Below are 27,988 nucleotides of genomic sequence, written 5' to 3'. Positions count from 1 at the left end.
GTTCACATCAGTCAGAAGGGATCACATAAATCATTCCTGATTTGGTAATGGAAAAGAGTATAAAGTGAGTCTCTTTGGATGCCTCCTGAGGAGGCAGACAACAGGGGGAGAATGGCTAATAGCCCTCAGGCTAACATTTTGTAACATTTAGCAAAACTTGCCTTTATTTCACATGGATCAGAATCCTCCATTGGAATGGGTATGGAGTAGACATGTTGTAATTCATTCCTATCCACACATCCCAGGCATGGCCCTGGATTTAGTGGACTGTGGTAGAAAGATAATTGGGTTTGGAGTTGGAGGAGAGACCTGGGTTTGATTATGGATGTTTCACTTTGTGATCTTGGATAAGTTAATTGACCTATTTGGCCCCTAACCTCCTTTCATGTAAATTAAAGGAGTTGGACTCTCTGCTCTATGATCATCCTATGAACTCTTTGGAATTAATGCAGTGCCATTTGATTTGTTATTATTGTTTGCTGTTAAGTTGTTTCGGGGGTCTGACTCTTTATGACCCCATTTGGGATTTTCTTGGCAAAGATACTGAAGTGGTTTGCCATTTCCTTCTGCAGCTCATTTTGCAGATGAGGATACCGAGGCAACAGGGTTAAGTGACTTGCCCAGGGTCACACCTCTAGAAAGCGTCTGAGGTCAGATTTGAACTCAGGTAGGATGAGCCATCTTGACTCCAGGCTTGGCACTTTATCCACTGTGCCACCTAGCCGCCCATGCCATTTACTAACGTATGATAAATGACTTAGTCAAACACTGAAAACACTTAACTAAAAGGTTTTTAGTTTTGTAACTATTTTGGACTCCATGATGTCTGGCTATGTGGTAGGGAGAAAAGAAGGAACATTTGAGGAAGGAGTCACAAAAAAGAAGATTACTGGGTAGTTCCTAGGTTGAGTTTGTCTGGAACAAACCTGGAGAACACTTGGATGCCCACTTCCATTTGCTTTTTGCCATCTGACTTTTTTAGATATGAAGACAAAGCATTAAAAATGCTAGCATGCCTCTCTCACATCCTTCTGACCCAGCTTCTCCCCATCCTCATTTATTCGGTCTGGGATCTTGATCCTTTCTATCCAGGACATACCTAACATGCAGCTACTGCTCATGTCTAACATTACCCTCTTTGCCAGCAAAATACTGGATGTGAAAAAGTCTACCAGGGAAGACTTATAAAGGTATAATATCTAGACTGCTTCCAGTCTGACTATACTCATGCAATAACGCCACTACCACCAATAACTAGCATCCATATGATACATCTGCAAAATGCTTTAGAATATGAGCTCCTTGAGGGCAGGGGCCAGTTTGTCTTTTCTTCTTTATCTTCAGTGTTTAGCAAAGAGTACTGGCATACGGTGAAAGCTTAATTAATGTTTGTTGATGTGCTTTTGATTTATTTTATGTATGAAGTCTTATTCTATCCTCAAAACAACCCTTTGAGGTAGATATTATTATTATCTCATTTAGGAAACTAAATGAGGAAACTGAGGGTCAGACAAGTCAAGTCATTTGCCCAGGTCACACAGTGTTTGAGGTAGGATTCAGACTCAGGACTTTCTGTCTCCAAGTCCTGTGCTTTGTTCACTGCTTCAATTTGCTGCCCAGCATTACAAGTTTGTACCAATTTTTACTAAGTGCAAAGGTTGGTTGCAGAGGAGTACAAAGTTCCTGTTCTGAGGTTCACAAAGTTTCTGGGTTATAAGGGATCTCAGTGACCATCCTATCCTATATCTGGCCAAGAATATCTTCTATAACATATATAAATGTTCATCAAATTTTCTTTTTTACACTTTTAATATTTATTTATTTTTAACCTTCACTAAAAAAAAATGAATTCTGACTTCTTTGCCTCCCTTTCCCCCTCCCCCCATGAAGGCAAGAAATATATCAATTGCATATGTGAAATTATGCAAAACATACTTCCATGTTAGCTATATTGCAAACAAAACAACCCAAGAAAATTAAAGTTAAAAAATATGCTTCCATTTGCATTTAGACTCTATCAGCTCTTTCTCAGAAGGTGAATAGCATTTTTCATCCTAAGTCCTTCCAAACTGTCTTGATCATTGCATTGATCAGAAGAGCTAAGTTGTTCACGGTTGCTCATTGTACAATATTGCTATTACTGTGTGCAGTGTTCTTCTGGTTCTACACGCTTTACTTTGTATCAGTTTATATGCCTTTCTAGGTTTTTCTGAAAGCATCTTCCTTGTCATTTCTTATAGCACAATAGTATTCCATTACAATCATATGCGACTTGTTTATTTATTTCCCAATTGATGGACATCCTCTCAATTTCCATTTCTTTGCCACCACAAAAAGAGCTGCTGTAAATATTTTTGTAAATATAGGTACCTTTCCTTTTTCTTTGATCTCTTTAGGATACAGACCTGGGTCAAAGGGTATGCACAGATTTATAGCCTTGTGGACATAGTTCTGAACGACTTTCCAGAATGATTGGATCAGTTCACAATTCCACCAACAGTGCAATAGTGTCCCAATTTTTCCACATCCCCTCCACCATTTGTTATTTTCCTTCTATGTCACATTAGCCAACCTAATCAGTGTGATGTGGTGCCTGAGTTATTTTAATTTACATTTCTCTAATCAATAATGATTTAGAGCATTTTCACTGCCTATAGATAGCTTTGATTTATTTTTCTGAAATCTACCTGTTAATATCCTTTGACCATTTATCAATTGAGGAATTACTTGTATTCTTATAAATCTGACTCTGTTCTCTATGTATTTGAGAAATGAGGTTTTTATCAGACACTTGCTGTAAAATCCTTTCCCCATTTTCCTTTCTTAATAATCTTGGCTGTATTGGTTTTATTTGTGCAAGCTCTTATAAATTGAACATAATCAGAATTATCTATTTTATATCCCATAATGCTCTCTAATTCTTATTTGATAGTTTTTTTTTTTAAATTCTCAAGTGAGGGAAAAACCATTGTCTTTGGAAGCTGCCTTTTAAATTTTTTGACAGTTCTCATCGTTAGGAAGTTTTTTCTTGTTTCCAGCTTAAATCTGCCCTTCTGTAACTTCTACTCATTGTTTCTGCCCACCAAGGATAAGGCAGAAGAAATTTAATCTCTCTTCCACATGACAGACATTCTAAACTCAAAGACTGATATCATGCTCCCTATAAAGTCTTCTCTCTTATTTCAAACATTCTTAGTTTCTTTAACCGATCTTCCTATGATATGATCTCAAGGTTCTTCACCATTCTACTTGACCATCCTGGGATGATGATGCATCAAAGACCTTCCAAAAATGTGGCACTCAGAGTAAGACTTCATTTTTTTTAAGTTGCATTCTTTCTCCACAGAAATTCCATGTCTGAGTCTACATACACCCCAGTCAAGCCAATTCAATCAATTTGGAAGAAAAATCAGGCAAACTTTCTCTGTAGCAAATATATTTGCTTGATCAAAGTTTTCCTTTGAGGTTAGGTGATTTCATTGGCATAGGGAATTTCCTCTCTTAATATAGGTTGACACCTTCTGTGCAAGCTATAGTCTTAGAAATGTTCCTAGAGCACTGAGCAGTTAAGTGACCAGGCCTGGGTGACACAGCCAGCAGATCTGACTCAAAGGCCATCTCCATTCACAACACCATGCTGGCTCTCATTTTCTATAACTAATTATGTGAGTTTTAAAAAAAAATCCATTCTTTGAAAAGCCAAATGAGTTTATGATTGATCATTTGAACGCTGTTGAAACAAAAATGGGCCTGTCTCCTGTAAGGAAAACCTCACAAAACATATTTTTGTCCCCTCTCTTCCTTTCCCACCAAAAAAGTCTGTAAAAACATGGCAAAGTGAGTCTCTTCCCTAAATGCTGTCTCAGAAGGTTAACAGCCTTTCCCATATGTTGTTGTAGCTGTGATAGCAAATGCTCATTATTTTTACAATTGTTCTGTAAATACATATGGAGAACACACACAAATAATAAATAGCATACAAATTAGACTTTCCTTGGGTGGGTGTACCAAACATGGTTTTCCCCTCTTGGATTTCTTGGTTGACATATGCAAGTATGTAGGAAGGTAATTATTTAGGAAGTACCGTGCCTTGTTAATGTGTTTGTTTATTTATTTACCCTGGCTTATTACCTTTACCCACAGTGCTTGAAATAAAACTGTTGTTGTAATACAAAAAGTTTGAGAAGAGGGGATATTGGTTTGTCTCCTAAACCACCTGGGATAGTGTGTGTGTGTGTGTGTGTGTGTGTGTGTGTGTGTGTGTGTGTGATATGATTCAATCAGAGTAAGCCCAAGTTGGCCCTCTGAATGAGGGAGATGAGTCAACCAGCCTTATACTGGGGACTGAATATGTAGCCAGAACTGTGTTTGCTCCTGTGGGTGATGCAGAAGTCCAAGTCATGGTTTCTGCCCTAAATAATCTACCTTACAGTCAGGTTGGCTTTTATCAACTTGGCTAGAAGCACCTTAAAGAGCTCTATGTCTTCACCATCCCATATTGCCTCTTTTCAGTTTCTTTCTTCGTTCCTTTCTTGTCAGGATTAGAAGTTAAACCAAGCTAATTACATTTCCAACAAGAAGAAAGAACCTTCCTCCTCCTCATTCAATTCTTTTATTTTGCAGAGGAAGAAAGTGGGGCACATAGACATTAGGTTCATTCTTGGGGAGGGAGATCATTGAATTGGGAGTTGCCTGAGATTGAATCCTGGAATTGTTATTTTATAACTGTGTGGGCCATGGGTAAGTCATTTCACAATACAACCTAGGTCTAGAGTAGACAACCTGGGGTTCTTGATTCAGATGAGCAAGGATGTTCTGCAAGTATCAAGAATTCCATCAGATCAAGAGTTCCATCAGATCTAACAGTAGGGCCAATTTGGTTGTTTCTTCATTGTTGGAAGCTGAATTTGCTTGGTCTGACAAGGCAGAAATGAAGAATAGGAAGTGAGAAGAGGTGTTTTGGGATGGGGAGACTAGGGGCTTTTTAAGTTGGGCCAGTCACATCAATCTGTGACTAGACTTCACTTTTTGTAAGTTAACTCATGTCTGAGTCAGGTCCCTGCTTGCTGCTTCTTCTGACTTCTTCCCGAGGGATCTCACTTTTAGATTAGACAATGAAAGAAGAGCCATAAGAAGTAGTAGGCCCTACCCCTATACTACTCTAGGTTTTTAAGACTTGTAGTTTTTCAAGTTTAAATAAGACCTAAGTTTCTTATTTTTCTCTATAGTAACACACATGTACAAATAAATGCACAGTGATTCAGGGGCATACTCAGAATAAATAGATTGTAATTTACTATCTTTTCTACTTATTTGATAGATTTTTATTTGAATATTTACCAAATTTTTTATTTCTACATGGTGAGGGTCATGTATACAGCATATGTATATATATATTTGTATTCATATATATATACATATATATATATGTATTCAGATGCAGTATATATACTGAGTATAATATGATTCAGTAAAGATTTTAAAAATAATAGAAGTTAAGATTTTTTTTCCCATTTGGAATTTGTTTAGATGGCTCTCAAATAGTAACTGAATTTCTGTTACTGAAAATTATTACTCCAGTCTAGGTAATATAGAATACTTGTGTATCCCATGTATATGTGTATATGTATACATATATACACATATTTGTATATATACACACATATATATGTATATATGTAAATCACTTGCTTCATATATGCTATTTTCTAGAATAAGGATTTTTTATATTCAAGAGGTGATGTAGATTATAACCCAATTGCATCTTTTCATCTAATGAAACTCATTGAGTTTCTGTAAGTCCCCTGCAGGGGATCCATCCAACATGCTTGGGGCTTGCTCTAAAAATTTTTTTTGCCATTTAAAATATTAATTGAGTCCAAGATCTGTCAACAACAATTCAACAAATATTTATTAAGTACGTACTTTGTCCACCTTGAGAAGTATGGGGTATATAGAGACAAAAACCAAACAGTCCTTGTCCTCAAGGATTCATGTCCATTGGTTATCCTTTGTGGTCCCTACATGACTAACTCACTTCCTTTGCTGGAGGATGTTATCTGGGGACAATATCTTTTATTCTGTGTCTTTTTCTTAACTCTTTGCTGGTCATATGCTTCAAGTTATATGTAATTACCATGCGTTATTTCCTTTGTCTTTTGCCTGACCAGTAACTTTAACTCTTCAGAGAAATACTGTTCCAGCCTATAGTCATATGGTATTACTAAATGACTACTGACATTAAAAAATCATTGGACTTTGTTAGTGTGAGAAATTGAAGACTAACTTTCTCTCCCTCTTTTTCAATTCTGGGTTTGTTTCATTGCTTATCTATAGTGTCTCTACAAGATAACTGATGGACCAACTCTCTGGGCTTTTCATCCATCTTCATGTTGTAGTCAGGACAATAATAGAAATTCTCTACTCATAGTTTTTCCTATGTGAATTTTCTAAGGTCTCATTGAGGTGACTTGGGTTCTTGAAGGGTCCACCAATGGTGAACCAGCATTAGCAGCTTCTCCCATGCTACAAAAGCTTTAAGTAGAGTACTACCAACAGATGATGTCTGTTTCTTAGGGACCACATTAGCTAAGTATGGAAGATCTACTCAGGAATAGGCTAGCCACTTAAGAATGAACTATGTCTATCATAACTCATGAGTCAATGAAAAATGCAATGTCTCCCTCAGTCCTCTATGACCCTGTCATAGTGTTAGAAAAGGAGATGGAGGATAGTAAAAATCCCACAGTTTTTAGACAATCTATTAATTTTCACTATTGGTTTTTTAAATATGAAATCTTTGTCCAGTGACCAATGAATACCTCCAGAGGACTACGAATTTCAAATCCTCAAATACATGAAATCTGGAGACATAAAGATGTTGCAAGTAAATGTAAATCTGCCATACAGATTTTCCTTGGAAAGGCAAAGGAATTGGCATATTTTATATATATATATATATCTCACATTATAGTCTAGGCATAAGATTTGTAAAAAAGACCACCATAATCACAGCTTATGTGTCAGTATATGTTACAGACGACGAAGATGTCCAGAAATCTGCCAAATAATTTGGTAAGAACCTACAGATTAAATCTATGTATACTTTAATACTGGATAACTTCACAAAAATATTTATAGCACTACTTTTCATAGAAGCAAAAAATTAGAAATAAAGTAGATGCCCATTGGCTGACAAATGGTTAAACAAATTGTGGTACATGAATGTAATAATTTATTACTGTGCTATAATAGACAGTAAATATGATGGTTCCTGAGAAGCATGGGAAAATATATGAATTTATGTAAAGGGAAGTAAGCAGAACTAAGAGAGCAGGACACAATTATTCTAACAGTGTGAGTAGATAAAACAACCCCCCTCCCCAAACTGAGTTTTCTGTATAGTGTCCCATGAACTGCATGCTGACCCCCTTGGAGGATGCTAAGTAGGCATTCTTTTCAAGCACATGGAAACTCAGGAGTAGGCTTGCTTCAAGCAATGCTTGATGGTGCAGGCCTCCTACCTGCTTCAGAGAAAGCACAGACATCCTCTGATTGATTCCTGTTGGGCACAATGACTTGAGGGTTCATTTTGTGTGGTGAAAAAAAAAAGTCTTTGAATTGGTCTCTGACCTGTAATTCCATGGATATGGAGTCATCTCTACACTTCAAGGCTAACATGAAGAGAAGACCTAAGACTCAAGGACTGTATACAAACACAGATATACTCTCTTTTTACAAGTTGGTGCAAGTAAGGATCCTTTCATGGGGTACAAGTCTGATGACCTCTATTTAGAAGAAAAGATTGACATTGTCAACTTAAGAATGACTAAGAAGCACATTGTTACATAGAAAACAATCAAATGACTCTCCTACTGTTACAACCCAGTTTAGTCCTGCCTGCCTGGCTTCCTTTTGTGCCTTTTGGGCCCCTCTCCCCAGGTGCTCTTCTCTCATTATGAGCTAATTAACCTCAGTCTCATCTAGCCACTGATAGAATCATTTGAAGAAATGCAGAAACAGGGTAAATTATTGGATTGGCTGCCTTCATGGCCACAAGGCATTTTAACTGTCTTGGGAAAGAATGCTGGCAACTAGTTACTGCTTAGTACTGTTAGAATACTCCACCCAAAGGATCCCTCAACCACAACAAAGAAAGATAGTAAAAATAATATCCAGGAATGTTTTTTTTTTAAACTTAGGAAATCTGGGAAGCAACTGAAATCTGGGAGTGCTACTCTGACATGCCATGGTCAACATTATCATTTGGGAGATATGACACAGGTATCACTATGTCTAATGACAAGGTCAGTAATTATAAAATATTCCTGGCTACTTAGACTCCTAAATATCCCCTAAATGTGACATTTTAATATCTGACTACAAGTATTTGCTTATACTATCCCTCTTTCCTCCCACTTCCCCTAAAGTCTTCAAAGTGAAATATCCTTCCCCCTTAATGCTGCTTATGTGAGTTCTGCCCATGATTCAAGATTCATACAGTTTTTTTTTGGGGGGGGGCTTTCCTTCCTTCTGGCCACATTTCTCCTTGCAAAGGTGCTGTAAATATTCACATTACCAGCATTTCTAAGACATGGGCTTTGCAAACCTTAAAGCTGTATTAAAAGTAATGCATAGGGCACTGGACTTGGAATCACAAAGTCCTGGATTTGAATGCCACCTTTGACCATTACTAGCTGTGTAATTTGACAATTACCTTGGGAAAGTCACGTAACTTAAATGGCTCTCATTTTCCTCATCTGTAAAATTATCAAATTAAACCCACTCATCTCTGGGGTCCTATCTAGCTCTAAATCTATGACTCCATAGCCACAACTATCATCTCCCTCAGTTCACTAACTTAAAGTTTAAAATTAAAAATCCTATTAAGGATAATAATAAAAAAATTTCTCACTATTATCATAGGTAGCATTTATATAGCACCTACTATGTGCAAGGCATTGTGCTTCGCTTTGATCAGTGACCCCTTTTCTCTTAGATCTTAAAGGAAAAGTTTCCTCTTCTTCTTTTTCTGTCTGTCTCTCCAACTACAGAACTTGGTTAGAGTCCAAGGAAGTAGAGAGAGAGATTTTTTTGTTTTTTGTTTTTTTGCCAATAATCTTTCTTTAAGAGACCATCAATCTTTCTAGCCCAGATACAGTTTTTTTCTTTCCTGGCTAGCTGCATTTTGAATGTTACAAGGTGGCAGACTCAAAGATTTTTACACAGACAAAGCAGACAGATACAAACAGAAAGCACAGATAGCAATAATTTTTCTTGGTCTTCCAGATTATATAAAGTCCAGGTACTATTACAGTTTAGTAGTCCTATGGGATGGGAGTTGGGAATCAGTGCCAGTAAGCCTAAGGAAATCTCCCCTATAGCCACATTCATCTTTTCAGTGGCATCCCACTGAAGGATGAAGAATTGAGTTCATAAAGAACTCCCTGAGAAATTGCCAAGCAAAGTGTCCTCTGCTTAGAGGGAATTTGCTAGCTGCAAGGCCCAAGTGATCCAGTCAAGCCTTCCTAGGTGCTTGAAGGACCTCCCAGCTAAGAGAAGGGAAAAAGATAGGCTTACCTTTGGATTAGAGGGGGTCTGAATCAGAGACTCCACTCCATGTGGAAGGGGAGGTCAGAGTTGGAGACTCAGGCCCATCCAGAGATGCCAAAAAGCTGTTGAGGTTTAAACCCAAAGATGCCCCAAACTGTTGAGGTGGGGACTTTGCCCACCCAAAAACTGTTTCAGTTTCATGATATGTTGTGGTGGAACTGTCTCAAAGAATTCAGAGTCAGACCACCTCTAATCCAAGTATAGGCATTTATTGAGATTGATGCCTCTCATGAAGCAGGCTAAGTTCCAAGAAGAACCAGCAACTTTAGAGAAAGCAAGATGGATTTTTATAGGGTAAAGATGCAATTACATAACAGAAATTTACATAGAATAGAGGAATATCATTAATATTAAAAGGGTAGGAGGAGTTTGTTAAAGGATTAGGTAATGGTCCTATCTATGGTTCGGTGGTTAAACATTCTGGTCATTCTGCCCTCCAACTGGCTAGCTATTGTGGACCTGCCTGGTTTAGATGGATGATGTGATTGTGATTGAATACAAGAACACACCTATTTCTATGGGAATGGGTCTGGGGGCAATGACAGGGTAGAGGTAGTAGCTAGGTTCCCATCACATGGACACACCTGCTGTTTCTGTGGGAACTAAGAGTTCGGGGACATACCTGTTGTGCCAGTGAGCAGTGAGGCACATATGAAAAAGTTAGGACATTGGAAGGCAGGCTAGGTGGGCACAGTGGGCTGCTGTTCAGTGGGGCTGGGCCCATAATTAAGTTATAATATTGGGGCCGGGGGCAGCTTTATTGGGGTTCCATCATGTATATGTTCAGTCCAATTTACTTGTATAACTGTATCCACAGATTATATAATTTGATCCAATTCAACAAATTTTATTGAATACCTGCTATGTATCAAGTATTCTGCTGGGTCCTAAGAAATAGAAAGGTGATCAATGACATGGTTTTGGCCTTAAGGAATTAATCTCATTGGAACTTCCAAAAACAACAACATACATAAGTTCATTTCCACCACAAATAATTATTGAAAACCTATAATCTGTTAGTGTTTTGCACACTGGAGAAGATTAAGATACTACAGGGTAAAAAAGGTAAAGTTTTACTCTTCTTTCAAGACCCACCTAAAATATCACTTTCTTTAGGAAACCTTCAACTGGCCCAGCTAGAGCAATGGTTCCTTTCTTTGCACTCCGGTAGCACTTGTGTGTCTGTCTGGTAGTTAAGGTAGTTTGAGTGATTTTGTTTTCGTGTATTTGTTTTGCTTCTCCGACTGGACTGAGCAGGTTAGATACGATGTCTTTGATACATCTCCTAACTTCTCCTACTATCTCCTAACTTCTTGGTATCCTCAACATCTAGCATGATGTCTTACATACTGTCGGGACTATTTGTTGTTGATGGTTAGGATGATAAAGATTTACAAAACAGGGGATGTCACCGGATAGAGTGCCGAACTTGGCATCAGGTAGATTGGATTTCAAGTCTTGCTTCTGTACTTCCCAGCTCTGTGACCTTGGGAAAGTCATTTAACCTCTCAACCTCGGTGTCCTATAAAATGAGGATAATAATAATGATGATGCTACTTTGCAGAGTGTTGTAAGGATCAAATGAGATAACATATTTAAAGCATTTTGTAAACCTTAAAGTAGGATGTAACAACAATAGCAACTACCACTACAACTACTACTAATATAACAATAACAACAATAACTACTACTACTACTGCTACTACTACTACTACTACTACTGCTACTACTACTGCTACTACTACTACTACTACTACTACTGCTACTACTACTACTACTACTGCTACTACTACTACTACTACTACTACTACTACTACTACTACTACTACTGTTACTACCATCACCACTGCTACTGCTGCTGTTGCTACTGTTGGCACTTCTGTTACTGCTGCTACATCTACTGCTACCACTGATGATGACAAATGCTATAGGAAGTCAGACTGGGGAAGAGAGTGTTACTGACTGACAAAATAGAGGATTCAGGGAGGAGGTAGCAATGGAACTGGATCTTGAAAAATGGGTTGCCTTTTGATAGAAGATGAGTAAAGGAAGCCATTTCAACAAGGTGGGCTGTCTAAAGCATGGTGGAAGGGAAGAACAATGTATGGCAATGGGATTGTGACCCATTTCTTTGGAATAGAGGTTACAGGTGGGTCAATAGTGTGTCTTAAAGTTAAAAATGTCAATGAAACAGAGAGCCTTGAATACCAGGTTATGGTGTGGACTTGATTCATCAGATAAGGGGAAGTCAGATAGGTGTTTGAGCAGGGAAGTCATAACTTCTTAGATTCTGGTGATGATGTGATAAAATGCCTGGTAGGGGAAAGACATTAACCTTTAATAGTTATTGATACCTTAGGATGACTGGGCTTACTGAAAAGCAGTGCAGTACAGTGGAGAGTCTTCTAATCATACTGGTTCTCTGACTCTTGGGCAATATTCCTTTAATCTATTAATTCCCCCGGCAACTATTTAAGACTCTAAGCTATAGAACAGCTGCTTATCTACAATAAGAGAGCTTCCTCATTTGGAATTTTGTATGCCATTGAAATGACAGGTTTGGAGTCTTCTCCTTCCCCTTACTCCTCCTCCTGGACATTGTGTATATGCAAAATCCTTTCCAATTCTAGTACAGAGTATAGATTATATTATGACACTGTGTCATCAAAATAGGGAAAGGCATAATATTAAAACTAGGACATCCAGGAACATCTCAGCCTCCAGTTTTATCTTTCTGTTCCTGGTTCCATGTCTTACTTTGCTCTCATAATTTTCCTTAGGGCCATCTGTGGAGAGGAAGTGCAGTTAAAAGTCCTAGTGGGAAGTCACTGGTGACTCCCACCAGGAAACTTAAGAAAAAGATGAAGGACTGGAGGAGAAGAGGGAACAGGGACCTGGCAACATGGAAAACTATGGGGGAGACGTTCAGAAGGATATTATGTGTTAAACTGAGGTAGTTGAGGTAATATTAAAGGAAGATCAACTGGGTGGCAGCTAAGGGTAGATGCTGATAGATAATTATCAATTCAGGAACTCTGAACACAATTAAACAGGAGTTGACATTATAATTCCCCAAGATTTCTAAGCCTCTTTTCACCCTCACAAAAAACCTTAGCAATCAACTGAAGTGTAATTTACAACACACTTCTTTGTTAAATATGGAAAAGAGAGACACCCAGCTGCAATCATTATTATGGTTGATTTAGCAATTTAGAAAGTGCTTGCTAAATGGTCCCTTGGTGGCCCCAAAGGGTTAATTCGGCATCTACAAATCATTCACTGACTCCTAGGGAATAGTTTACACTGTGAGAAAATGTGATGCCAATAATTCCACCTCCATGCTTATAAGGAATTGCCCTGAAGGTGATAACAAACAACACAAACCTTTATTAAAAGGAGAGCTGAACAGAGTTGGGGCTGGAATGGAGGGGTGGAGTTTCCAGAGCTGTAACTAGGAATTATGATGATAGGAGCAAATTCACTTGGGTTGCAGTGATAACATAGAAGAGGGTCAAATTGTGGACAAAGTTATTCCAGAAGGGGTGATCTGTCTCCCAGAGAATCTGGCACTTGACCCCATGAGGGTTAGGGGGAAAGGAAGGTTTTGAAACTAGGCTGTGGTGGGTCTCTGGGTATAACATTCTGAAAGGAAGGTGCCACTGGAGGAAGTACAGATCAACAAAAGAGTGAAGGGCAAAGTATGTGGATGGAAGTCACTGACCTGAGGGCAAAGTTCTTGTCACCCCAGGTTAGTTATGGTTCTTTATCTTGCTATATATCCCAAAGGGAAGAATACCCCTAATTCCCCAAAGTCTTATATACCAGCTTTGGGGTTATTAATTTATAATCTGATGGTGGCTGGACATTTGGAATGCAAATGGACAGAAGAGAGAAGCCCTTGGTTACTTACTTAAATGATAGTTATAAACAGGTATTCCGAGGTTAAGTATGCAGGAACAAGGACCTCAGGTAGACTTATGTGGTGATACTTGTTGCTGCCTAGCATTTTTCACACATGAAAAAAAGTAAACTTAGAGCACCGGACCCAGAGTCGGGATAACTGGGATCAAATCTGGGCTCAGATACTTAGCACCACACCCATAAATAACTGGCCATGTAACCTTGAGCAAGCTACTTAACCCCAATTGCTTATTAAAAAAAAGTAAACTTTAAATCAGAACATTAAGTAGCTCAAACTTTATTAATTTCTAGCACTAATATTTTGGACAGCATAAATAAATAAAATGTGTTCAAATTTGAAATGGCAGTCTTCAGGGTAAAATTGACATTCAACAGAAGTGGTAAGGATATTAAAATCAATAGATTATAAAGGAGAAAGTCTTTAGTAAATATTTTCCTGTTGAAATTCTGTCTTTGGGTTTATAGGGCTGAAATATCAGAAAGGTTAGATTTGCATATGGGTGGGGTAAGGCCGACTTCTTCAAAAGGATACTACCAAATGCTCTATTTCTTTCTTTGTTCTTTTCTTCTTTTTATTATGAAAATGACAAACCCTAACAAACGTGGACGTTACAATATACAGCCAACATAAAAAGAAGACTGCATATGAAACTACAAATCTATTATATGCAGCTTTTAAAAATTATTAAAGTATATAATCAGTTTAACATGAGAGTACCAACAGTGAGTGACCTGTTTGTCTCCTTCTGAACTTTTTTCTGCCCTCCTCTGCATACTTTTAATGCTTAGCTGATGATCTTTTTTTCTTTTTTTGCATAACTATCATTTCTGTTCTTCTACAAAAGAAAAGCTGTCCTTTGTAACAAGTATAGTCATGCAAAATAAATTCAAATGGCCATTTATGAAAATATTGTTCTAATTCTGCCCCTTTAGTCCATTGCCTTTCAGCCAAGAGGTAGGAAGTGATGTTCAGCATCCTCCTTCTGAACTTGTGATTAGTTGGTCTTTGCCCATTGGTCAACGTTCTTAAATCTTTCATAGTTGTTTTCCTTTTCAGTGTTATAGGTCAAATACTCTAGTTCTCATGTCTTGCTAACACTCCTTTTCTCATCAAGTGACTAATAATTGGTAGTAGAGGAAAGAAACCTTGAAACATAAGTTGTGGCCAGACTGAAGAGGGCTCTCAATGCCATGCTATACAGTTTAAACTTTGCTTTTGTAGTGAGAATCTACTAAAAGATTTTTATTTGAGAGTGATGTGATTAACTTCATGTAATAGGAAAATTAATGTGGCAGTGTCATGCAGGTTTGATTGGAAAAGGAAGAAAATGGAGGCAGGGATCTTGGTTAGGTTATTCAGTTTAGATGAGAAGCAATGAGGGTTGAATTTAGAATGGCGGTAGCAGGAAGAGAAACAAAGGAATGTATGTTGCAAAGGTGGAAGTGACCAGAACAGCACAGAAAAACAGAGCTTTGGGAAAGCCTCCATTTAGTGTGTAAAGGGTTTTAGAGAAGCTAGTGAAAGAAACATCAGAGAAAAGGGAGAAATGCAAGAAGTTTGTTGAGTTCTCCTTTCACCCCTTGGTGAGGAAAATGGAAAAGAGTAGCATCTTTCATTGGAGAGGGTGGAAAGGTGGAAGTCAAAAGGAATCATACAGCAAAAAGTTTGATTTCAGTTAGAGTAAGGATTTGGAAAAAATGCTTTTGGAAAAGATGGAGAATTTAGGGGAATTTTCACAATAAAATTGGTGAGAGTAGAGAACATTCATCAGAGATATTGTGAGTAGAAACAAGATATGGCAAATGGTCGTATGTGAAGGGTTAATGTAGGGTTAATCTAGGTTTCAAAACTGATGAAGAATAGTGGTGCTTTTGAATGTAAAAGGGCCATTGAAAAGAGCAATCAATATGGAGAGAAGATGACAAACTCTCACTGGGACACGATGAGAGACAATCAAACTTTTCTTTTTTCTTGAGTATTATGAAATATGATTTAACAAAAATAGTGGGTCTGAATGGTTACACAACTAAGGTTGAGAGGAAGAGAGGGATATTGGAGGGGGGCAGAAGGACTTCTGGGATGGCAAAAAGATTATAGGACCATAGATTTAGAGCTCAAAGGAAACTTAGAGGTTATCTAGTGTAACTCCTTCACATTATAAATGAGGAAACTGAGGTCAGAGCATATAAGTGAGGTAAGTACCTTGCCCATTGTCATCTAGTTCAATGACAGAGATAGGTTTTGCATCCAAGTCCTCTCATGCCAAAGACAGTGCTTGTGGTGGAGAGAGCATATTTGTTCAGAATACTGTCATTTTCCATCACAAAGAGATCTTTTGATCTTACTAGGACTGGCAAATAAATTCCCATCTCTCTGTTTTATGTCATTAATTTTTGTAGATTTTCCGGCCTGTTTTTGGTCCCTTTCCTGTTTACCTTGCACAGGGTGAGCAGGAAGGTTAAGAGGAACTCAGACCAACTAGTTTAGCCATTCAAAGAAGCTCCCCTAAAAGTTATGGAGGACAAAAGGTTTTCTTTGAGGGGGCAAGTTAGGGCAATTGGGGTTAAGTGATCTGCCCAAGGTCACAGGCTAGTTTTTTGTGTTACGTGTCTGAGGACGGATTTGAACTCAGGTCCTCCTGACTCCAGGGCTGGTGCTCTATTCACTGCACCACCTAGCTGCCCTGCAAGAGGTTTTCTTAACTAAAGTTGGACTTGGGAATAACTTAGTGCTATCCCTATTAACCTGCATAATTGAGAGTTAAGGGATATGAGTCTCTGTCTCTCTTTCTCTTAGTCTCTACCCCCTTTCTTCCTATACTTTTACCTACCCGTATATTATATATATATATATATATATTTATATATCTATATAATATTTTTATATTATATAGATATTCCAGCATTATAAAAACATCATTCTTCTAGTTGCTTTAATTCCCCTTTTCAAATTGGAATACCACGGAAAATAAAATGCATAAAGTAAATACGTAGTGTGTGTGTCTGTTTGTGTGTGTGTGCGTGCACACATGCGCCTCTGTATAGAAATAAAACTCAGTTGGCCTGACTTTTATAAAACTGATTTATTCATTAAAACATTTTGTATCTAGTTTTAATCAGAATCTTTAAATTCACATTAGTGTGTTAATGCAAGGATGCTAACAGATGAGATCCTCCGTTTGGGGTTGATTCATTGCTATTTGCATTCATCTTGGTTTAAAAAGATGTAAGCAAGAAGCACCATTTCAATGAATTTAGAGAAAACAAGATTTCCTACTGAAATAGCAGTTGTTCCTTAAAGGAGGTAATATTTAGTTCCCCGGCTTTTGCTACATCTAAGAACAGTTTTGTAGTTATTGCTTAGGTAATGAAGAACATCAAGGCCTATTTTGCAGAATCATTCTTGAAGTCAATACTGTGCTTGCTAACAAATACCAGAAAGGATAAACCTTTTGTTTTTGTGTTTTTCTTCCTCCTCAGTCTTTAACCTGAAAATCTGTTCCTGGAGAGACACATGAGACTGGTTGCAAGTGCTGAATAATTCAAAGCAATGCATCCTGTGAATTGACTGAAGTCACTGCAGGGCTACCATCAATCATTCCTGAAAACCCACAGAGGAATAATAATAATACCTTATGTTTATAAAGCATTTTATAGTTAACAAAGTACCTTACATACCTTGTCTTATCAGAGCTTCATAATTCTGTGATATAACCGGGGCAAGCATTATTATCTCTATTTGGTTTCAGGGGAGAAACCCAGAAATGTTAAGAGACTTGACCAAGGTGTAACATAGTAAGCTGATTCTAGTCAAGTGTGCTTTCCCTTATGTGGAGCTGAAACTAATTAAGTGTTTGAATAGTGAAAAAGACAACATATTCTATATTTAACAAAGGAAAGAATAGTGTCAGGACAAGCTAATATACTAACTAAAATAAAAAAGGGTTTTTGAACTATGATGTGGACAAAAGGAACCTTGAGAAAGGGGTGGTATGTAGCATTTATATGGCCTTAAGCAAATTGTATATGTTAATCTCATTCTATGTGTGGCTTGGGGTGGATGGGGATAATGAAAATGGATGGTCATGACAGGGAAGTTCCTATTTGCTTTTATTTTCTCTATAAAAGAAAAACATCAACCTAGGAAGCCTCGAATAACAGTGGCTAGCTTCCATCCTTGGATGGACCTGTGATATTATTAATGGGAATACTTTCAGTGATAGAGATTACAACCTATCTGTGTCCTATGCAAATCTCGTTGACTGATCCTATAAAATTCAGCAGAGGTACACTTGACATCCCAGGGAAACTTCTAGATTTCTTCACTTCTTGTAGATACCAGTTGAGCACATAGCTGTCCATCATTTACCACTGTTTCACACCAAAGGACTGACTCACCTTTTCTGTTCACATATATTTCTAGTGACATCCTTTATTCCCTTTCTACAGATTTCTTTGTTGGGGATGTTCTGTAGTGTATTTACCCCCAATAATAAGCTTCTCCATTCTTTTCTGAGTAACTTTCAAGTGTAATGCTTCAGAGACAGTTATTATTAGAGTCTTGTAAATGTGATATCTAGTCACTCAAAAGAATCTGGTCTATCTATAGAGACAAATAAGTGGATGAAGGATCTGTGTGGTTCAGACTATAGTTAGTTGAATGACAAGCCACAGGACCTTAAGTATGGATATCTTGGATAGTCATTATATATGGACAGGGATCTGGGAGAAAAATTGAACTTGAGAAGGAAAGTGAGACTTTTCAATGGGAGTAGACTGTCTCTGAAAAATTGCATGGTGCTTTTAATGACATTGAATTTCATCCTAGAAAGGCTTTTTAATAAAAATAATAATATTATTTTGATAATATTATGAAAGGTTATAAGTTATGGAAAACTATAGACATTCTCCAAAGAATGTTTAACGTGGTTATTTTATGATAAATGAGTCATGATAAATGAGATGTTTCCAGGGTAATTTAACTGCTCTCAACAAGCTCAAGTCAATGCAGCCTAGAAAATTTTTTAGAGTTGTATTAGAGCTTGTGAATATATTTTCTGAGTCATACCCAATGATCTCTGAATAATTATGCAGAATGGGAGAAGTATTACATGAACAGAGAGGGCCAGGTGTGATATTGATTTTCTAAGGAACCTGGAAAATGGATTCTTCCAAAACATTAGCTGGTGAGCTTGACTTTGATTCTTGGGAAAATCTTTAAAAGGTATCATTAAAGTAATGATTTGGAATTTTATAGAAAGGAATGAGGTGATCACTGTGAACCAATATAGGTTCATCAAGATAAGACTATGCCAGACTAACATAATTTTTCATTTCAGTAGAGTTTACTAGACCTAAGGAATGCCACAGAGATAATATAAATCTTATTTCTACAAGGCATTTAGCAAAGTTTCTCAGTTATCTTTGTGGACAAGAATGTTGAGAGGTACTATGAATGAAAGTACAGTTAGATGCATTCAAAACTGGTTGAATGAATGGAGTCTAGCAAGTGGTGAATAATGGATTGATGTCAGCCTGGAAGGAGGATGTAATGGAGTCTTATAGGAATATGACTATGGTCTTGTTCTGTTCAATATATATTTTTTCATCCTTGACTTGGATGAAGGTATTCATTGTGTACCTATCAGATTTGAAGATGGCATGAACACAGAAGAGACAGGCAACACATTAGAGAGCAGAATTAAGATTCAAAATGTTTTAATACACTAGAATGATGGAATGAACCTACTAAGATGAAATAGGGATAAATGTAGTAAAAAAACCAAACCACTACAGGATGTGAAAGATGCGATTAGACAATAGTTCCTGTGGAAAAGATCTAGAGAATCTCTTCTTATCCTGGGTTTACAATCCCAAGGAATCCAGGAATAGATTTTAGGGAGGTGAGAGTCTGTGAACTTGTATGGGAAAATGCACCTTTATTTTCACTAACCTCTAACTGAAACTTAGCATTTCTTAATTTATAGAAGTAGGCAACACAAATTATTCTTTACCAGGCTACCCAAGAAGTCCATGACCCAAAAAAGGTTAAAACCCCTGATTGAGGGGTTTGGGGGGACTATAGGCTCAACATAAATTAACAGTCTAATACAGCAGCCACAAAAGTGATCTTGGGTAGAGCTGTAGGGTCCAGAACAAAGGAAATGGTATTCTCACTGTACTCTGTACTGGTCAGACTAGCCCCTGGAGTATTGTGTTCAGTCTTCTGTACCACATTTTGGGAAGGGCAAGCAGTACATTCAGAGAAAGGCAATCTAACACGATGGGGGAATTCAAAATTCCCACATAACTGATCATGTGCAAACACCTCCTGTGGGGACAACAAATGGATCAGTTTAAAGAAGGACAATAGGTTAAAAAATGAAACATGCAAAAAAAAATCAAATAAAATCCCTAAACACCACACCATGATGCAGTTATATGTACAAAGAAATGCTCCCATCAGAATCAGAATGCAATTTTAATTTGTATTTTGCTCTATGCATAATAAATGGTCAATAAATGGTTGGCAAATGAATGACTTGATAAATAGCTATTCAGTTATCATTTTATTTTTATTAGGTTAAAGTGTCCAACTCTGGGTTTGACACATAGTCACACAGACAACTAGAAAGGATTAAGGATGAAGAGGAAAAATGATGCATTATTAAAAGATTGGAAAATAAGATCTATAAAGAAGAGGGAAAGGAATTGGCTACTCTTTAGCTGGGATTTAAAAGAATAGGGATGGTTTAACTCCAAGAGCCCTGTTCTTTACCCAACTGTAGAGGTATAACTCTGATGCTTTTAAGGGATTTGAGAGGGATGTAGATCAGTCAATGAATCAAGTAAGCAATTAACAAGCACTTATTAAATGCCTACTATGTGTCAGGAAGTGTGCAACTATAGGCACTAGGGACACAAAACCTGAAATGAACCAGTCCCTGACATCAAGGCATTAACATTTTATTGGGGAAAACAGTAAGTACACATATAGATAGATACAAAATATATGTCAAATAAATACAAGGTCACATTGGTTGATGGAAGAGGGATGGCAGTAGAAAGTGGAGGAATCAGGAAAGACATCATGTAGGAGTAATTCTTAAGCTGAGCACTGAAGGAAACAAGAGTTGAAGAAGAATTTCTTGGATCCACTACCACAGTGGCGATTGTTAGACATGTTCCTGGGTTAACAAGAAGGATTGTGAAATCTTCTGTGAAGGACTTGAAAAATAGATTTTCTGCTTCCTGGGATTAGATGAGTTTCTGCCTAGAGACAGGAAAATGGACTGGATGACCTTTTGAGGTGTCTTCCAGACCTTGAGATGCCCTGGTTATTTCAAATAGTGATCACTTTGCAACTTGGGGGCGGGGAAGGGGGGGAGGGTATGCTTCAAGATGAGCTTCAGGTGGGGCTCTGCTGTACCAGGACTATTAAATTAGCACAAATGGGTTTTCTTTAACTAGGTGAAAGCTCTATAAAGCCTCTCTAGCCACTGGGAATAATAGACTGGCCAATGATATTTATAGCCTCTGCAAAAGAATTTGATTGTAAATTCCCATTATGGGCCCTGGCTCTCTAATAAAGTGGGTTTTTGTTGTTGTTTTATCAGACCTGCTCTTTTAGGTTCCCAGTTTCATTTCTATGGCTTCCCCTCCCCTCTTCCCAACTCTCAGGCATTAACGAGTGTCCTTCGGATACCAACAGCAAGAATAAAGCACTCTTGTCACAATTATTACCATTGTCTCTTCAAGGCTCCCTCTTAAAACATTAAAGACTTACTAGGTAGCTTCTCTGTGGGAGAAGTGTTCCAAGTGATGTAAAACGTGTTACCCTGTGGGAGTCTCAAGGGAAGACCAGAGCAGCTCCCCGGGTGGAGGGGTGACACCGGTGTGCCCATGCTGCTTACTCTGAAGCTGGTTTCTAATGGTATTACATACCATACATGCATTTTATTAGATGGGAGGGGTTGACAATCTCAAAAACACATCACAACAAACCTGTCTGAGCTTAGCAAGGCTACCTTTCTCTTCCTCTACAACATAACCAGTCCAAAGGCAGTCATCATAAATTTCTTGTTCGGTCATTTTTCAGTCATGTCTGACTCTTTGTGACATTATTTGCGGTTTTCTTGGCAGAGGTCCTAGAATGCTTTGCCATTTCCTTTTCCAGCTCATTTTACAGATGTGGAACAGAGGCAAACAGAGTGAAGTGATTTCTCTAGGGTAACACAGTTAGTAAATCTGAGGTGATATTTGAACTCATGAAGATGAGTCTTCCTGACTCCAGGCCTGGCACTCTATCCACTGTGCCACCTAGCTGCCCTAGTCATCACAAATATACTGGCTTATTTTGCTATTCACATCTATAGGGTTTGTGTGATTATTTAGTATAACGAGCCCGCTTTCCTTCTTTTCTTATTGTCATTGTTTTGTCTCTTTCCTCTTGAAAGAGTGAAAAGGTCACAGCTATGTGGTACTTGAGATAAAGAACTATTATTTGGAAAACAGTACTTGCCTTGTACACAGTAGGTGCTTAGCAAATATTTCCTATCTTTCCTTCTTAGGTAAGAGAATGACTGAGGCATTATCATATTGGGAGATTCAACTCCTCAGTGCCCTTTTCAGCCCACCCTGAGTTCCTCTAGTAAAAGAAGGGCAGGGGAGTTCTCAAGTCCTTGACTTTTTTTTTCTGATGGATATTGTTTTCACCACTGTTGAGTATCGGTGTATAAGCTGCCATGGTTCAGGGAATTCATGGTCAGGTTTCTGTTGCTGAGCCTTTTGGCACTTCCTTAACCTGGTTTTTGAATGACAGACAACCAATCCAATCGAATAGGGATTTGCCTACCATATTCAAAATAATCTGAAACTAGATGGTGTAGTGAACTCATCTTCCTGAGTTCAAATCTGGCGTTAGACACTTACTAGCTGTGTGACTCTGGGCAAGTCACTTAACTCTGACTTTATTTCTTTATCTGTAAGAGTATCTGGAGAAGGAAATTGCAAATCACTCCAGTATCTTTGCCAAGAAAACCCTAAATGGGATCGTGAAAAGATACGACTGAAACAACTGAGCAACAAAATCCCCTACTTGTAGCATTTTCTTCTTGGTAGAAATCCCTACCTTTCTTTGAAGCACAATATAGGTGCTCCCTTCTCAGTAAGACTTTTCCTCAGCGTGTTCCCTTTCTTGAGATTATTTTGTATTTCCTCACTTGTCTACAAGTTGTATTCTTCCAGGAGAATGTAAGCTCCTTGAGGGCAGGGATGAGATCTAGCCCAGCAGAAAGAAGCCTGAATTTGTAGTCATAAAAGCTGAGTTCAAATCCCTCAATTGGAGGATTTTTGTTATTTTCTGTGTGCCTTTGGGCAAATCACTTAACTTATCTGGGTTGCAGTTTCCTTATGTGCAAAAGGAGTTAGACTAGATGATTTCTAAAGTTCTTTCCAGCTCTAGATCTGTCATCTCATGAAAGTTCCAATTTTTCCTTCATATTTCTCTGAGTGATTAACTAACATAATTCCCTCCTTCTACATGGGAGGTAAATAATGTGTTTGGAATTAACACTATAAGTAGAAAAATAGTAGGTACTCAGCACATACTGAATCAAATGAATTGAATTGTAAGGAAGAATGTGTAAAACTTAGGAATGTTCTCTGCTGTCTGTATTTTCTTCTGTGACTGTCTATTAACTTTCCTTCCCAGTAGATCGCAAGTTTCTCAAGGGTAGAAACTATTTCATTTCTCTCAATAGATTCATAATATCTAAAAGTGACCTGCTCATTTATTTATTCATTCATCCATTCATTGATCTACTCATCTATCTTTCCATCTGTCTGTCTGTCTGTCTGTCTGCCTGCCTGTCTATCTTTCTATCTATCCATCTATCTTTTTATTTATTTTGGTGAGGGTGAGATTTAGGACTAGTTTTATCAGTGTTGGGGAAATTCCATTATAGAAAATCTCTTAGTAGTCTGTAACTGATGTACTCTGAGAGTTCTTTGGGGTTACTGAAAGGATGAGTGTCATACCCATGGTCACCCAACTAGTATATGTTAGAGACAGGATTTAAATTCAACTCTTCCTGCCTCTAAAGTCAGCTTTATATTTATTATGCCATATAGCTTCTCCATCCATTAAGCCGCACATTTAATACTTAATAAACATTTGCTTTATTGAATTGTCCTTGTTCTCCTGACACTACCAAAAGTAGCTTGTCTTTCTGTACAACTCTTAAAAAGACCCAGAAAAACATTGGTCCTACTGTCCATTTGGGGCACAAATACTTTCTTTCATTCTCTCATAAAACTTGGGGTTTACTTCACTGTCTCGCATGTACATTGTGAAATGTTTAGAGAGTTTACAGAAATAAAACTTTCCATATAAAATGGTCTTGGCTTTATGAGTGACAGAATAGTACTTAGGAAAGATAATGATGATAACTAGCCTGTGATGTGATTCTCTTCCCAGGAAATTCTCATTCCAAATTGTGATGTGAATGGAACACCTTCCTGACGCAATGAGTATCCTCATCAATACTCCCTTCTTCCACTTGCTCCCCCCCCACTCGCATCACACAAAGTGATATCATGATTTGTCCTCAAGTTATAATATGGTGCTGTTACATAGGGTCACATCTCCTAATGGTAACAAATGTTGAATATCTGCCTCTGGGGAAGATTTAAGGTGGGTCTGAAGCTTGTAGTTTTAAGACAATTTCTTGCTCTTAGCACACTTTCCACAATGTCCATAACCTAAAGGGCAAGGTGATAAATCACACACAGAAAAAGAAGCTGGCAACTGGCACTAACCTGTTCCCCCAGCAAAGGTCCTTGTTAAAGGATTACTTCTGACATCAGGACTTGCTCTATCCCTTTTTTTTTCTCAAACTACAAAAGTAACTTGGAAAAAAAAATCTCAGGGCAACCCAAGTATTGTGGTAGCACGCGCGTTGCTAAGATACCTAAAATTCACAGGTTGAAGAGTTGAATTCTTCCAGCAAAAGTATATGTCACGGATGGCCTTTAAAAAAGCCCCGGCAGCAAAGATACTGCAAAGCAATTACATGTGCAGGAAATACAATTTCTCCTAGTATTCCTCCTTCAGTATGTTTTAAAAGATGTTAATCCAATCCCATGTTTGTGGCTGTCTATCTTTGTTTTGCATTTTAAGGATGCTAGTAGGAGAAGATTAGAAGTCCTAGACAAACAATTCCAATTGAGATTCATCCAGTTTATGATAAAACTCAGACCAATTTATTTTTATAGATACTCCACTATTTCAACAAAACTTTCTCTAGAGATTTTTCTCTCTATTCTTGTAGCTTTTCAACTAAATGTCCTTTTTCCCTTCCTTCCTTTCCTTCCTTCCTTCCTTCCTTCCTTCCTTCCTTCCTTCCTTCCTTCCTTCCTTCCTTCCTTCCTTCCTTCCTTCCTTCCTTCCTTCCTTCCTTCTCTCCCTTCTTTCCTTCTCATTTTAGTCTGGTTTTCTTTTTCAACTGGTGAAGAAAAAAAAATCTAATGACAACTCGGAAAGATGCAGTGCATGCAAGATTTTTTTCCTTTGGATGTGATAAAATCTTGCCCAAGACCATGTCCAACCTTTTCAGCAGAAAGGCCAGATGGCTTTACATCCTGTATAATAGACTTTACCTGATGATGCTTCTCAGAATGTCAGCAGGGAAACATCTTTCTAAACAAAAGACAGATTTGTGGTTGTGAGAGGGAATTTTGGAGGGAAAGAGAAGAAGAAAGAAGTTGAGACAGAAAAAGAAAGATTCCATAGTCTCCGAATTAAAGAAAATCCAGAGAGAAGACACATTCTAATAATTTGGAGGGATGGTAGTGGAGTTGGCCTGAGAAACAACTGTATAGAAGATAGATAGGAATAGACCATTCTAAATAGTTGAAAAACTTGGCTTTTTGCTATTGAAGATGACTGGCCCCAGACCAGATTGGTTAAGTTGCTCATCCTGTCTCTCAATCTAAGCATTTTCATGATCTCTGCTATGTGAGATGCTATTTCTGATAACAACCAAGAACTCTGGGCTGCAATGCATATGTGTTGGGAGAGAGAGGTCTTGGAAGCAGGTCAGAGTGTGAGTGATAGGAGCTGGCAGCATTGAGATGTTGGGCAAGAGTTTCATCTGCTGTCAGAATGAATAACTTCTCACCTCTGTTAGCCATAGCTCCCAACTCCTGGAATAAGAAAGTGCTTTCTAAGTATAGGTGTTGAATCCCTTCATCCCTTCTGTGAGGCAGGCAACAAGCATTGAGATGGGGAAACTGAGTCCCAGAGAGGACAGCAACTTCTCTAAAGTGACCCAAAGAATCCACAGCTCAGCATCATCTGGCCTTCCTCCCAAAATTAGGTTCCTGTTATCCAGTTGGTGGCTCACTGACCATTAATAGCATGGCAATTAGTGGTTCTCATTTTCTTCTGCTTCTGTGAATTGTTCTCTTGGCACCTCCCCCTTTTCTTATTTTTCCACTGATTTTTATACTATCTGTCAAAGTCAACCAACTTTAGTAAAAAGTATGTCCTATCTGCAAATTATTTTATCCCAAATTGGATCCTTTCATATGGGATCCTGTGATGCCCTCTCCTCTTCACTCTGCCAAAATACATTGTGATCCTCCTGTCCCAAACTCTGCTGTATGAATCCTTCCCCATATAAGCTCTACCTTATATAAAGATTATAGGATTATCCATCATGGAGGGACCTTGGAAGCCCCTTAATCCAACCCCCTCCTTTTGCAGATGAGGATGCAGGCTGTGGACTGGTGATTTGCCCAAGTTCACAAGGTAGTAAATGACAGCATTAAATTTGAAATCCATATCAATGCCCAGGTCCAACATGCTTTCTTCTTTACTACAGTTTCTTGAATGAATGAGTACTTCTAAATGCTTGAAAACAATTTTCTCTTTAAACTTTATTTTCCTTGCAAGCTTGTTTAAGTATTAATTTCCACAGCAAGTAACCTTTTCTATCAATAGATGAATTCTATTTCAGACTAAACCTGTCTAAATTAGAAAAAAATTCACTTTAGTTGGGGAAGAATTTAGGAGGTTTTACTATATAAATACAACTCTGATTTGTGAATTTATTCTCTTTTTCTTCCCAGTCAAGTCACTTCCCAGTCAGTAGCCCTTGATTATCACTTTGGGCAGTAAAATGCACAAATTAAGGTCACAATATGAATTGTGATTTGTACTTTTATAAGGTTATAGAGTACCCACTATTACTGTAATAATCCTTAGGGCCAATTGCTCTGAAAGACAGGCCCTGCCATTTGATAGGTAAGGGATTATGCCACATAGTATGTCTTACATCTAGTGAAACCTTAGCTCACCTGCAGGCAAGGAAGGAAATAAGCATTTATTAAATGCCTTCTATGTGCTGGGCATTGTGTTAAGTGCTTTATAAATGTCATCTCATTTGATTCACATAACAACAGTAGCTGGTAGGTGATATTATTATCTCCACTTTACACTTGAGGAAATCAAAGCAGACAGAGGTTAAATGGCTTGCTCAGGGTAACACAGCTAGTATGAATCTGAGGCCAAATTTGAACTCAGGTCTCCCTGACTCCAGATCCAGGTCTTTACTACTTCACCTAGCTGCCCCTTTACTTATGACAATAAGCTTCTTGCAGAAACCATACCATATACCTCTTTTTTCCCCTCCATACTCCACAAGGAATGGAGTTCTGTAGGTAGGCATTCTGTAAATACTTACTGAGCTAAACTGAAGATAAGTAGCCTTTCCATTATAAGCTCTTGCAGCACATTGTTATACTTCTCTTAAACGCTTCTCATGTTTTATTTTGGGTTATTGTGATTTCCATGCATTTCTTCTCTCCTTTATTATATTCTTAAAATCATATAGGCCAGCCTTTCTATGTGGAACATACACCTTCCTCATCTGTGCCCACTGAAATCCTCTTCTGCCCCCAAGCACCACTTCTGGTGCCAACTTATCCATGTCACTTTTCTTTATACCTGCTGATATGATTTCCTCCTTTACACATTTTTCTAGAGCAGTTTGGAGCTCTCCTTTGCTCCTTCTGCATTCTAAATTTCTAAATGTCCTATCTATTAGATTATAAGTTTCTCAAGGGTTGCTTTTCAATTTTGTATCTCCAGCACCAAGCACAGTATCTGATAAGGAGAGACTGAGTGGCAAAGTAGAGAGAGTGCTAATCTCAGAGTCAGGAAGACCTAAGGTCAAGTTCTGCCACTCATATAACACTGGCTGTATGACTCTAAGTAAGTCACTTAGCATCTCATTGCCCCCAGGCTCCAAGACTATACTTGCAAAGAAGTGCCGGATGTACTTGGGTCAAAGGAGATTTCACAAAAAGAGAGTTCTCTGTACCAATATCTATTCATCCATCCATCCATCCATCCATCCATCCATCCATCCATCCATCCATCCATCCATCCATC

General features: G+C 38.1%; 1 protein-coding gene across 2 annotated transcripts in view; it reads right to left on the bottom strand.

The window, feature by feature from the left end:
• The window catches only part of ADARB2 (adenosine deaminase RNA specific B2 (inactive)), a 660,801-nt gene that overhangs the window by 92,660 nt on the left and 540,153 nt on the right, over nt 1–27,988 (bottom strand). The window lies entirely within an intron of this gene.

The sequence above is a fragment of the Petaurus breviceps genome, unplaced genomic scaffold (genome assembly GCF_028583685.1).
Source record: "Petaurus breviceps papuanus isolate PSGF00001 unplaced genomic scaffold, PetGlider_PUasm1.0 178, whole genome shotgun sequence".
Classification (NCBI taxonomy): domain Eukaryota; kingdom Metazoa; phylum Chordata; class Mammalia; order Diprotodontia; family Petauridae; genus Petaurus; species Petaurus breviceps.
Note: the sequence above shows the minus strand (reverse complement) of the source record. Positions and strands in the feature narration are given on the sequence as shown.